Below are 15,044 nucleotides of genomic sequence, written 5' to 3'. Positions count from 1 at the left end.
TGCATGAGCACCACCTAGAGACTGCGTTAGAACGTGGATTCCTGAACTCCACCCCCAGAGGTGAGGCTTCAGTGGGTCTGGGATGCAGCCCAAGAATTTTCATTTCTAACAGTTCCCACAGGATGTCTATCAGTGGACCACACAATGAACAGCCTGAAGCACAGGACCCAGGACACGGCTCTGTTAAGTCAAGTCTAATAGTGGCACTGATTTAGTGAGATATGTGCTACCCAAAAACTATGCAGAGTGCTAGCTGTAGCCACAGTAAGTGTATGTACACCTACATATATACAAGTATACGCTGAAAGCCAACTTTGTGCCAAGTACTATATTGGCTGCCTCATTCACTCACCAAATAATTATTGAACAAGAGACTATAAATGTGAAAGAACTGTCTACAAAAAAAGGCCCATCTTATTATATGTAAATTTAAGTTTTTAATTTAAAAATGTTTAAAATAAAAAGCAAAAAAAAATCAATCTGTTCTAGAGATTTCCACTTTTTTGCGGGTAGGGTCCTATTTATAGTATCATACATGATCAAACTGCCACTAGAATGTTCACATCTGTTGCTGCAAATTCAAATCCCAGGAAAGACTTCTCCTGGGAATTTACTTTAGGTCAGGGTTGGGCTGCCAGTACAAGGCTGTACCCACAACTGGGCAGGTTCAACCACACAGGAGCCTTTCCCCAGACCATTAGAGTTCCACTGCTAACAGCAGAGTAGCTCGTATCGGAATGTTACTCCTGCTACCAATTATCAACTCTCGTCAAAATATTTTAAAAACTTGGAGGCACTAGAAAACAATCTACTGTGTGTCCAGATACAAGTGTAGGCATGAATATACTTCAGTGGGAAAAGAAAAAGTTCATGCCTTCTTTAATATATATGCCTGTAGCATACATCCACTATTCTCATAATATTAAAAATCAATCACAGATAGCCTCGCTTTAAAGATGAGGAAACTGTTTCTGAGATGTTAAGAAATTTGTTACACACAACCCAGCAGAGCAAGTATTTGAACTCAGGCCACCCCCACGCCCTCCCTGCTCTACAATGAATAATGGGGGAAACTCAAGGGAGACAAGGAGCTCTAGGTAGACCTTCTGAAAGAGGTTTTAAACCTTCTAAAATGAGTTTTAACTAAGAAAAGTTACCAAGGTGGAAGGAACAAAGGAGAATCACAATAGAGATAAAGACCTTCCAGCAGAGAGGAGGGCTTGTGTGGAGGCAGGAGTATTATGTATGACGGTGAATAGAAGGAATTAAGAGTGGATCCTTTTATCTGCAATGAAGGGTAGTCACAGCAAAGTGGGAAAGCAAGAAGGGGCATATACATGGGGAGAATAACTCATGGATGTATGCACGAAGCACTAAGCAAATGGGTTTCAGGGAAAGACAAAGCAGGCTTGGGAGATTCATTTCTGAGATCCATTTTATGCATGTTCTTCTAGTCCTCTCACCTCCTGTAGTAATTAATGTCCACCAAGTTTGTTTGGTAGCTACCTACACACCTTCAAATGAAACCTGTTGATGTTTTGAACATTTATTTAAGTAGTCTGTTATTATTCCACTATCCACATGTCATCTGCATCTTGGCATCTCAACAGCCTGCATCATTTGCGAGCAAGAACTGCGTGGGTGGATTTCACAGAACAGCCCCTCATTATTTGTTGATTTGGTTTAAAAATGACTGAAGTGTCAATATACTTTGCAAGGAAGTTATTAGCAATGGAAATGTCAAGTTACTTCTCACTGGTGATGAACAGAACAAACACAACACGTCCCTTCTGAAGGTGCTCAGGAACATTCATATTTGTAGAACCCAATTTGAAAAGCAGAGATAAACAGAACTAGTTCCTAATTGGACAAGTTTCTTTATTACATCTTGATCTAAACAGAGCTAATAGTTTTGGTCATAATTTCTCATATGAATCTTAAGATGGTTATATGGAATTTAAAATCATCTCTAAAATCCTATCAGCTAAATATATTTCACCAACTCCCTTACATGTTTCTTTAACCATTGAATAAGAGAACAAATGAGATATATCACAATATATTTTAAAATCATGTACAATAGAAAATAGCATCAAGGTGACTTCCAAGGAAGTGAATTCTCTTTGTGCACTGAACTGGAGGTGTCGAGGGAATACTGATGTCGGTTTGGTTTTCTGCAGCAGAAAATGTACATAGTAGTCACCAAAAAGAGAACTATAGACTCCCCAACTTGTAGTGTAACATCCCATTAAGGAAGTGTAGCTTCTTAATTCCCTCAGCACCTAAAGCACTGTATGAAGTATCCACTTTCCACAAAGAGTACTACCAAATTTGGGACAGTACGTTATGCCATGTCAAGTATATGGCACAATTTGCCATAAGGCAGACTTCTATTGACCCCTGCCATAGAAAACTCAGCTTTAGTTGTGTACACACAGAGTAAGCCACCCACACTGGGAATGAGGGTGGAGAAGAGATGAGTTAGAACCTTTTGGGATTATATTGAGCCTATTTGAAGGCTGCTACTCACCAAGTTGACCTTAACGTTCCCCTCAGCTTGATTAAACTTTAGACAGACTTCTACCTGCTCACAGGTCTCTGACTTCCCTTAGAGAATTTACTTTATATAATTTGCAACTGGAGCTGGACATGGTGGCTCACGCATGTAATCACACTTTGGGAGGCCGAAGTGGAAATATCTCTTGAAGCCAGGAGTTCAAGACCAGACTGGGAAATATAGTTAGACCCCATCTCTACAAAAAAAAAAAAAAAATTAATAGCTTGGCATTGTGGCACACACCTGTAGTCTCACTTACTCAGGAGGCTGAGGCAGGAGGATCCCTTGAGCATGGGAGTTGGAGGCCACAGTGAACTATGATCTTGCCAAAGCACTCCAGCCTGGGTGATAGGGTGAGACTCTGTCTTCAAAAAAACAAAACAAAACAAAAAAATTCAGTTGCACATTTTTATATGCCCCTTTGAGATGTAAATGTCTTATGACTCAAGAATGTCTTTCTCAAGGACCTGGAAACCATCGCTTTGAAATGTAATCATCAAGAAAGATATTCCTCCTATCTCCCAGTCTCTGTGGAAAGGTAGGAGCCTAACTTCCATTATGGACAATTAGCAAACACTGATGGCCTAATCACATTGACCAACCTCCTTTTGGGTTCTTCCACAAGATGATCCGAGAGCACTGGGAGGAAGGAAATAAGAAGTCTAATAGAGCATCCATGCTTTCTGAGGTTCAAAATTAGACTTACCAGTGGGGTGGACCAGGGAGGATGTGACCAAGACACAGTGGCATGAAAAGACAAAAGACCCTACGAAATAAAATTCCCTGGAGATTCTGGGCTGGTGACTCAGGATGAAAAACTAAGGGTTTGGGGCAGAAAGAGCATATGGCTATGTCCTATGCTTTGGGGGACAATGACCAGTCTTATGAGAGTCCACTAAGAGAACAGTAGTCCTAGAGTCCAAGCTTGGGCACACCGTGTCTTGTGCAAGGACCAGGCACTATAAGCATCAGGAACCAACAGCAACAGCAACACCTTGTGGCTCCAAGAGACAACGGCCATGAAAGACTCTGCTTGGCCTTTTATAGAGAGGGCTGGTTCCCCTCATTCAAACAAATGAGCCCCAAAGTTCTTAGGCAGTTGGAGGTTGAGATTCAGGATAGGTAAACTTCAAGTGGAAGATAATGAACTTCCTGCTCACAGCACAGCTGCTCAAACAAATGAGTTTTAAAAGTAAAGAGATTTTAATGCATTTAAAGAGGAAAGTACACCGACATTTCTAAGCTGGTCATCCAATATAGTTTTTGGATTTTTATTTTTTTAATGAAAATAGACATGTGACAAAAAACTACTTCTCTCTTTTCTAGAGACATAAAATAAATATTTGTGAAGGTGTAGAAACCAGAACTCAATCACAATTGGACGGGTGGAGATGGAAGTTTTCAGCTGGAATAATTTCCAAGCTCATATCTTCCCTCTACTGGATATGACTTAGTTTATTACAACAGTAGCACTGAGAGCCCTGACTAGACCCCTGGGAAAGCTCTGAGAAGCTCCAGCTGTTCAGTCACTTTGGCCATCAAGTAGTTGAAGGAGGCAGCAGTGTTAGAAGCAGTGAATCTGCCTTGGCCTCAGCAAAGGTTCTGTGCTTCAGATGGAATAAAGTTACCTCAGATTTATTAAGTAATAATAGGCAGACTCAAATTACCCAGAATTTTTATGTTTAACTTAACAATTCTTATCACACAGATAAGACATTTCTATAGAAAAATTATTTTTAAAAATCCCATAATCTCACCACCCATTGATAAGCACAATAGTATTGTTGATATTCTAATGTAGATATGTCTAAACTTTTATATAAATATATACTTTTAACAGAGTAGACTCACAATGTATATCCCTTAGTAAACTTTTTTTCTCTTAATACATCAAAGTTTTTGTTGTCGTCATTTTGTTTTTGTTTTTTAGAGATAGGGTCTCATTCTGCTACCCAGGCTGGAAAGCAGGGGCACAATCATACCTCACTGCAAGATCAACCTCCCAAGCTCAAGTGATCCTCCCACCCGAGCCTCCCAAGTAGCTGCGACTACAGCCAGGCATGGTGATGCATGCCAAATTACTATTATTATTATTTATTATTTTCTTTTTGTTTGTTTGTAGAGACCAGGTCTCTCTATGGTCCCGAACTTCTGGCCTCAAGTGATCCTCCTGCCTCAGCCTCCCAAAGTGCTGGGATTATAGACATGAACCACTGCACCAAGCCACAAAACCTTTTCATAGACAATAAATATAGATATGCTACATTACACTAAGTGAACACAGTCGTTTGAGAAATTTCTACAGACTCTTTAGCAACTATTCAGACGTATGTATATAGACAGGGACATGCACAATATTTTCATTTTTGACTTACGGAATTTAACTCTCCTTTGTGACACAGCTGTACCATTTTGTGAGTCTGCACTAAGGGTACATGTGACAATGGGGAGTTGTCATTGCTTTATGTTTTTTTAATGCCTTACAACTCACCCTCCATTCCCAATCACTGTATCAAGAAGAAAGGAGCGAGACTGTCTCACACAAAGCATTCAAATATCCCATCGTTCTACAGTCATTAGTAAAGGCATATTTCAATGTGACAGCTGGATGACATCTCACCCTCTCTATTTGGATGGAGAGGATGCCCATTTCCAGGAGGAAGGCTGCATGCCTGATGTGTGAAATCTATCGATTGATCTTTTATACCCCATCTATTACTTGACATAATCTGCACTATGTTAAATCATTTCATCCCCGCTAGACAACCAAGTAATATCTCCACCAAACCTCAGCATGCTGTGTTCTCCAGCCTCACTTCTACTGCTGGGTTGTCTTAAATTTTCTTAAATTAAAAGACAAGAAACAAGCTTTCACTCCCAGAAGCCATGAGGCCTCCTGCTGCTTTTGAATGAAGCATCTCTGACCCTTATCACAAATATATTAAGCAAAGAGAGGTTAAAAATCCACTGAGGGGAACGTGGTCAACCATGAGTCATTTATGCCCTGGGGTGAAATGAGAAGTCATAAATTAAAGTAAATCAATTCCAATGGTGTATCAGAGGAGAGGAAAGACATGAAAATCTCAGGCTGTCTCATTACTAAAACAGGATCTGTGCGTGGTGAATAAGTCTCCAAAGATGTGGAAGTAAGTGGAGAGAGGAAGAGAAGCTGCTCTCAGAGGAATGGGTAGGGATACTTCAGCCAGTGATGATTTCAGCATAATTATTGTAATTCATAACCAAACAGACAAAAATGAATTTTTGAAACCACACTACTTGACCTAAAGCTAATTTCAAGCCCCCCTTGAAAACTAATTTCAAGTCCCCTGTTACATGTGCATAGGACAGATGTGGGATTGATTATACATTCTGTGACTCTGCCATGCATTACCTAAGATGACCCCAAACTCAAAGGCCCTTATGCCTTCCAATGCTCAGCTGCCATTCACCACTATTTCTTGGGTGAACTGACTTATTCAATGGCATAAGAAAAATCTCTGTCTCCTGGACTCTGACATAGCCTTCCTGCCATTCAAAAGTTCTCTTACTAGTCATATCGACCAAAAAAATATATACTTGCTATGAGTACATTTAGTTATTTACCTATTAATCAAAATGCGGCCCCTGGTCCTGCCCAACTCCCTACACTTCTGTTTTACATTCTTTCAAAAAAATTTTGTTAATAAAGGCAATTCATCAAGTGTAAAAATAAATGCCACCACGCCTTTTAGATGTCTTCCACGTAAAGCAATTCACAAATCAGACAAAATACTATATGGGATGAAGTTTCCAGATGAAATCTGATGAGAAGTATTCAAATCTACACATCTGGGAATATCAATGAATTGCAAGTAGACAGAGGCCACAATTGAAGTTTCAGCCTCTTGAGCTGTTTCACTGGTCTGTAGGCTCCATGAGAGTTGAAACAGTGTCTGAGCTGTTTACCGCTGTATCCCCAGCACCAAGCACAGTGGCAGAGAGTGAATATTTACCAAATAGTGGTATGTAGAAGAGAGGAAGGAAAGGAGGGAGGGAAGCAGGGAAAAAATAGAGTGATTGGAGGAGGGAAGCACAGGAGTGGAGCAAGCCACATGACTTTTTCTTTAAAAATAACTACTTCATTATTTTGGTGAAAAATATTCATAATTATTATAAAAATTTGAGCCTTGCAGAAAAATACAAAGAAGAAAAAATCACCCCAAATCTTGTCACAAAGAATAAGTATCATTAGCATTATATGAACAAATTTTCAGCCATTTTCTATGAACATATACAAATAAAAGCACTACACACTTATATCATCATCTTATAAACCTGAATCATACTGTGCATTCTATCACTTTGATTTAAGCTAGCCCAAATGAGCCTCCCTCCCAAGCAGTCAGTTTTCTGATCTTGGTAACTAAAATTGAACACATTGAAATGTAATGACTATGGCTCTGTCACTGGGTTTCTCTGGTGTGGCTGGTCTGCGAGACAGGTATCACTGCCCCTGGGCAGCAGACTGCCACCAGACTGAGACACTGCCCTGATCAACTTCAGCATTTCAGCAACAAATGAATCATTAGACCGCATCAATGTCACTGACCAGGACATAACACAGACAAGGCCAAATCAGACTTATCTTGTCAGACTAAAACAGCTGACATAATTTCTGTTTTCCATCTAGTTTTATATAAAATGATGACAAATAAAGTAGTTATCAGTGTACTGGCTGGGCGCAGTGTCTCACATCGGTAATCCCAGCATTTCGGGAAGCCGAGACAAGTGAATCACAAGGTTAGGAGTTCAAAGACCAGTCTGGCCAAGATGGTGAAACCCTATCTCTACTAAAAGATACAAAAAAAATTAGCCAGGCATGGTGGCGAGGGCCTGTAATCCTAGCTACTTGGGAGGCTGAGGCAGAGAATTGCTTGAACCTGGGAGGCAGAGGTTGCAGTGAGCAGAGATCGTGCCACTGCACTCCAGCCTGGGCAACAGAGAAAGACTCCATCTCAAAAAAAAAAAAAAAGAAAAAATTGATATCAGTGTATCTGCACAATTGAGCACCAATTTCTCTTTTGGGATCTCTACTTTGGACCACAAAGCTAGTATCTTTTGATATCTTTTACGGCAAGTTTGGACTATCGGGAGGTGATATTGACTTTGAGATGAGGAAGTGATCTGGACATGCTGAGCTTATTCCTCCTCTCTTCCAGATCTGCCTCCCAGCAAAGAAAAACATTTCCCTGGTCCACCATCCCTGAGGTATATGGCACACAGCAGAAAAGACTGCCCCACGTGGAGAGGACTGCAGTCGTCCAGTGCAGCCTAAGATTAGGTGAGTAATTCTAATTCCAGGGTTCAATAGTTAGAAGCTCAGACCTAAGCTTTTTCATAGAGCCATATCAGCAACAAAACCAACATTTTGATCTTCATTAGACTCCTTTCTTGATTGGATTAAAACTTGGGATAGGAAATGAGGGTGTAATTTATGAACTCTTCCTACACTAAAGTCCTGTAACAAATATCAAACTCTTATTCCATAACTGCTATGGTTTGTTTCAATATATAATCTACAGAATACATTGGGTACTGGATTAAGAAATCAATTCATATATATCAATTCATGCTTATACATATATATGTGCATTAAATATATGAAGATATGTCTATAGTCATCTGAGTTATTTGTATTTTATCAATTTTAATGAAATAGTCCCACTTTCTAAGAATGCAGCAATGTTTTTCTACTACCACAGAACTTGAAGTTAGAAGATGCGATACATATAGAGAGAGATAAATAGATGTATATATAGGAATTCCTGTTCTTCAAACCTCCATTCAAAACTCACACTCATTGTTATTGCACAGGAATATAAGAAGTTTCTAAAACAAGAATCAGCAAAGTATAGTCCACAGGCCAAATCCAGCCTGTTACCTATTTTTGTATAAATAGAGAGCTAAAATGATAGGTTTTAGATTTTTTAAATATTAGAAAAACAAAAATTATGCAACAAAGACTATGCATGGCCCACAAAACCTAAAACGCTTACTATCTGGTTTTTTCACTTTAAAAAAAAAAAAAAAGTTTGCCAAATCCTGTTCTACACCAACTCTTTCTCAACACACACACACACACACACACACACACACACACACACACACACAAATATTCTTGTCTCCTACCTTAAGGTTAATTCTAGTCCTATTAGTGGAGGGTAATGGTTAGAAGCATGAAGTTAGACAAACTTGAGTTCAAATCTAAGCTTTAACATGATTTACTATGTGACTTTATGCAAGTTACTTTGCTTCTCTGAGTATCAACTTCCTGGCCTTTAAAAGAGAGTAATAATAGCCCCTAATTGATAGAGTTTCAGGTAAAGCTTTAAAAACATAAATGTAAAGAAATCAGGATAATGCCTGTCATGTGGAAGTGCTCACTAAATTAGTTACTATTAATCAAATCTAGTTATATTAATACATTTTTTGTTCTGTATACCCTCAAATTTAACCATTCCCGCTCCCACAATCTACCCCAGAGATAAATTATAATATTTCTCATGTATCTAAAATCAACTGTTCCATACAGCTAGAGGTGGTCAGAAAATAAATATAAATGTTCCCATAAATACAGTCCTTTCAATTTTTTCTGTGGAAACAAGTGTAAAGCTATTAGTAATGCTAAATTCAAATATTTCAGAGAAAAATACTATACCATAGAGAAGCTTGGTCAAGGTGACCAGCAACACTCCCTAACATGTGAAAACTCCAAAGAATACTTCATTGCAATTGGATTTTTGTACAAAATAATTTAGTGTGAGGGCAACCAGCTCCTTACACAAAATAAGGGCTGAATGAATAATCATGCTCTAAATTAGACAACTATAGACCTAAGTGTTCACAGTTAAAAATAATACTGAGGTGACTTGGCATGTGTTTCTGTTTTAAACTCACACACAAAAATACTTTTTAAAACATTGTTTCTGTATCTTTTGACCTTGTTGCAGAAGTTTTTAAACCTTTTGTCCCTGCCCTCTTGAACTAGCCCATATCAAACATTTGTACCCTCACTGAACTCAGACAATCATAGCTCTTCCAAAAATATATTCAATAGAAGTAGCTTCCCTTAAGGCAGTGCCTGACTTGTGTCTTTATCCTTTGACAAGAAAAGCAAGAAAGAGTTGCCACTCAAGTTTATGGAATATTTGTGGTGATAGCAGAGGGGTTTTATCTCTACCCTAAGCCCAGAAGATTCTCTCAATCCTTTCTTGCAGCATCATGTAACACATTATTCAGAATTCCCAAGAACTAAAGAGTCTGCATATAAACAGACTCCAGAGGCCAATAGTTGATGGTAACAAATTACATTTGTGTAGCAAGTATTAAACTCATGTTTGTAACTCAGATGTTAAAAAATATGGCATTTTTATTTTTGAGCACTTAAAATTCCTATTTCAACCTCCCATTCTGAAGGAGTGGAGAAAATATCATCTTAATGACCTCTTTCCCAAGGTGACCCATGATTTCAGGAGAGTGGGGCACATACATTTGCCAAGGGGTCCAGAAGGAGGGTCTGTCACGGTTGGAGCAGCTGAGAGGAGCAAGTAGTTACGAGTATAGCTATAGAGCCAGATTGTCTGGGTTTCGTTGGCTCTGCTAGTCACTAGCTATGAGACCATGGGCGAGTCACTGAACCTTCTATGCCTCAGTTTTCTCATCTGTGAACTGGGTTATCACCTATGTCACAGGCTTATCATGTGGATTAAGCAGGTTAACATTCATAAAGCACTTGGACAGCCTTGAGCGCTTGGTAAGCACTGCAGAAGTATTTGTTAAATAAACAATAAATACCTTCCTGTTGTGAAGGCATCTGCGGAGGCCCCTACCTGGCCCTGATTCAGTCTGCCATCCAAGCATGAGATATCCCTCATACCTGTCTGAATGGTCCCATCAGTCCAGTGGGTCTCTCTGCTACTACTCATTCTTGAGAGCAAAGGAATCATCCTACCTCCATGACCAGTAAGGATGGAGAAAATCCCTGGGAGGCTGTATTCACACCCAACACACTCATGCAAGTCATAATTATATAAACATATCCAACATGGGGCAACTATTCTAGCTGTAATTCCCCCACGTCTTCAAAGAACGCCAATGCTTTTCTGTTTCATAAGAAAAAAAAATACCATGCAAATGTTAAACCAGAATTCAAAATTTACTGTCTCTAAAATCAAACAGAAAGAAAAACAAACTCATTTATTCAAACACTTGAGATTTTCCTGCCTTCCACAAAGGGATGCCATTTCAGTCAAAAAATGGTTCGACGCCATCCCAAAAAACCCTCCAGGTAAAACGTTGTAACTTAGATGCTTCTAATTGGACAAACTTCAAAGAGATATTGGCTGAGAAAAATCCCAAAGTATATTTCCAAACTGTGGAAACAGGTTTATAAACTCCTAATGTTTTACATTAATATGAAATACACAGTCTTCTGGGTCTGAGCTGTCCAATATTGTGTAACCAATAGCCACATGTGGCTACTGAGTACTTCAAACATGGAAATTCAAAATTAAGATGTGCTGTAACTATAAAATAAATATCAGATTCAGAGACTTAGTATAAAAAAAGGAATGTAAAATATCTCAATTTTTTATATTGATTACATGTTGAAATGAAAATGTTTGGGATATATTGGGATAAATAAAATTTAGCTGATATTAATTTCACCTTTTTTATTTTTTAAATGAAGTCACTAGAAAATTTAAAATTACAGATGTGACTCACATTATATTTTACTGTAAAGCACTGATCTAGATAATAGAGGACCAACCCTGGGTGTTAATTCAGAGTAAACATATTTCTAAATAATAAATCTGTCAATCAGTCCCTTTTTTTTAATCTTAGAAAAAAGTAAGTATTCTTTGCTGTTTTCTCACTGTAGAAGGGGCCAAACTTGAACTATTTGTTTCTTTGAGTAGGCTAGGAAATGCAAATACTTAGTGTTTTATTTATGTTTTTTTCTTCGATTTTTTTATTATTTATTCCATTTGAGTTCATGTAATCACTTACTCTAAAAATTCAGAGTAGTGATCTATAGTAATTTTTATTATCAACTGTATCCAAGGCTTGTTCATCTCTATTCATTGCTATTCCAACAGAGTGTTATTCATAATAGATTAAAAACCTAGAACCACTATGAGTAGAATCAATAGCTTCAGTCTGACAATAACCAAGAGGTAAAAGTTTTTTGAGAATCATATTTCACATGCCTGGCCCTGTAGTATCCCAAGAGATAGTTCTATGGTTATTCTGTTGTCTGCGCTCCAAAACCAGTGAAGCCCACAATAAGGCTAACAATTCTTTAGTCATTTTATTTTGTCGGTGGAACTTCCTGTTCCATTCCTCTCCGCAGGCGTTACAAGCCTTTCTTATCTCTTTCAGGCCCATCTTTACCAAATCCTGTGTCAGTGCCCACCTCTCCCACCAGCCTGTTGGATAGCTCCTCCCGGGTGTTCCCTCCACAAAACTTACCCACGTTCCACTTGTAGCATGACTCAATCTAGGTGGGATTCACCTTTTACTATTCTTTCAATGATCTGTCCAATGATGGCCAGTAAAATCACTTCATTCTTCCCCAAGGGCTCCCCTTTCCTTTGCTAATAGAATCCCTGCAGTCCAGATGCTTCTGAGACCCTATTATGCACTTCCGAGTAGGAAAGAAAAGTAAGCTTTCTGCCTGGCGCGGTGGCTCACACCCATAATCCCAGCACTCTGGGAGTCCGAAGCAGGCAGATCACGAGGTCAGGAGATCGAGACCATCCTGGCTAACATGGTGAAACCCCGCCTCTACTAAAAATATTTTAAAAATTAGCCAGGCCTGGTGGCACGTGCCTGTAGTCCCAGCTAGTCGGGAGGCTAAGGCAGAATTGCTTGAACCCAGGAGGCAGAGGTTGCAGTGAGCCAAGATCGTGCCACTGCACTCCAGCCTGAGCGACAGAGTGAGACTCCATCTCAAAAAAAAAAAGAAAAGTAGAATTTCAACTCTTGCTTGTAAGAGCAGAAATCATAAAGACAATTAAATCTCGGAAAACTGAATCAGCAGCCTTTTGTAAGTAGGTCTCTAATTTGAGAAGGTATAGCTGAATTACATGCTAATATAATTGCCAATACATGCCAATATGTATTATGGGCTCATGTAGTCTTAGAACAAGTAAAAGTAGGATATGCTTTATTATCATTATTGGATCAGCAGATCCCTGAGTGGAGAGTTACTCATTTTGACTGGCCCTCAGAGGTGTCCACAAGCCTTGAAGGAGCCATTGGTCTGTAGCTTTATTTATGCACAGAAGGTTTATTGAAGAAAAATCAGGTTCTCAAAAGAAAAAACTAAGATGTGATAAAGCCTGAATTTCCTTCTGTTAAACTAAACCATTACACTCCTTGGGTTAGACACATGTGGATACGCAATCAGGCATGCACTTACCACTTACTGAACGTCAAGCAGACATTAATTGCATGCTCCAGTGTAAACTTTAGATACACAATGGACTGGATTAATTCTACTACATCTGTGTGCCAAATTAAAAACCAGATTTTCATCTGGGACCAGAAAGGGGGCATTGTTGCCAGAGGCATTCAAACCAGAGTGACTCCTTCTGGAATAGGCACTGGGTAAAATGAGGCTGAGACTTACTGGGCTTGATATCCACGAAGTGAGGCATTCTTAGTCACAGGATGAGACGTGAGGTCAACACAAGATATAGGTCATAAAGACCCTGCTGATAAGACAGGATGCATTAAAGAAGCCAGCTAAAATCTGCCAAAACCAAGATGGTGACAAAAGTGACCTCTAGTGTCCTCGCTGTTCATTATGTACCAATTATAATGCATTAGCATGCTAAAAGACACTCCCCCCAGCACCATGACAGTTTACAAAGGCCACGGCAACATCTAGAAGTTACCCTATATGGTCTAAAAGGATGAAGAACCCTCAGTTCTGGGAAATCTCCACCCCTTCTCCAGAAAACTCATGAATAATCAACCCTTTGTTTAGCATATGATCGAGAAATAACCATAAAAATAGCTAACCAGCAGCCCTCAAGGCTGCTCTGCCTATGGAGTAGCCATTCTTTTGTTTCTTACTTTCTTCATAAACTTTCTTCATAAACTTTTTCTTACACTCTACCCTGTGGACTCACCCCGAGTTCTTTCTTGCACAAGATCCAAGAACCCTCTCTTGGGGTCTGGATCAGTACCCCTTTTCAGTAACATTGTGAATTATGTTTTTATTGGCTTTCATTTAAAGCAGTAATTCTTAACACTTAGATTGTGGAAGAATGGCTGAGTGCTTGTTAAATGCAGATTCTCAGTTTGAATCAGGAGGTCTAGGGAGGGCCCCAAATATATACATTTATAACAATCTCTCCGACTGACTTTAATGCAAGAACCAAGGGACTCTGATGTGGCTAGGCCAACACTCTTAGAAACTCTGATTTGAAACATGGGCTCTAATGTACCACACACTAAATTTGATCCTAAAATGACCCATGGACATAGTTTAAGAAAGGGTGTTACAGTTAATTTTATGTGTTACCTTGACTAAATTAAGGAGTGGCTAGATGGCTGGTAAAACATTATTTCTGGGTGTGTCTGCAAAGGCATTCCCAGAAGAGATGAGCATCGGAATCAGTAAAGAAGACCCACCCTCATCAATGTGGACAGCTATCATCCAATTCAGTGAGGGCCTGCGTAGAACAAAAATATGAGGGAGGGCACATTCTTCTGGAGTTAGGACATCCATCTTCTCCTGCCCTGGGACATCAGAGCCCAAGGCTTTCAGGGCTTTGGACTCGGACTTACACGAACACCTCCATTTTCCCCCAACACGTACTCTGTCCCCCACCTTATTCTCAGACCTTTGGCCTCAGAGTGGCAGTTACAGCACTGGCTCCCCTGGTTCTCAGGCTCATAGATTTGGACTGAATTACACCACCAGCCCTCCTGGTTCTCCAGTTTGCAGATGGCAGATTGTGGGGCTTCTCAGTCTCCAGAATCTTGTGAGCCAATTTCCATAATAAATCTCATCTATATCCTATTGATTCTATTTCTCCAGAGAACCCTGTAGTCAAGGGAAAGAGATATAAGGAGACAGTTTCCAAAAATGTTATTTCCAAAGAATAAACCCTAGTCTCTTGGCACATCTGTGCTGCTTCTTCAGTAAAGCACACAAAGTTTAAAAAATGCCTCATTCTGCAAAATGTGACTCAGAAGTGTATTTGTGCAGAGGCTTAGTGAATCTCAGTCATTCCTAAATTCTTTCATGTACTTTGGGAAAGGGAAGGGCAATTTCTCACTGTCCCCAGTGAGAGAAGGATCTTATTTTATTAAAATAAGAAAACTGGCTGGGAATTCGCAGTGAGAGTGTGTCTGATACTACGTTAATTCACAAGCCCTGAAGTGTTTTAGCAATCCAGCACAAGGATAGGGAGTACTTCAGGGCGATGAGTGT

The 15,044-nt window shown here is 39.4% G+C and overlaps 1 non-coding gene across 1 annotated transcript; it reads right to left on the bottom strand.

The window, feature by feature from the left end:
- Nucleotides 1-515: 515 nt before the first annotated feature.
- Nucleotides 516-698, bottom strand: LOC123568509 (small Cajal body-specific RNA 16). The gene has a single exon (XR_006691883.1).
- Between the last annotated feature and the right edge of the window lie 14,346 nt (nt 699-15,044).

Source organism: Macaca fascicularis, chromosome 13 (genome assembly GCF_037993035.2).
Source record: "Macaca fascicularis isolate 582-1 chromosome 13, T2T-MFA8v1.1".
NCBI classification, from domain to species: domain Eukaryota; kingdom Metazoa; phylum Chordata; class Mammalia; order Primates; family Cercopithecidae; genus Macaca; species Macaca fascicularis.
The sequence above is the reverse complement of the archived record's forward strand: the minus strand, read 5'-3'. Positions and strand labels throughout refer to the sequence as shown.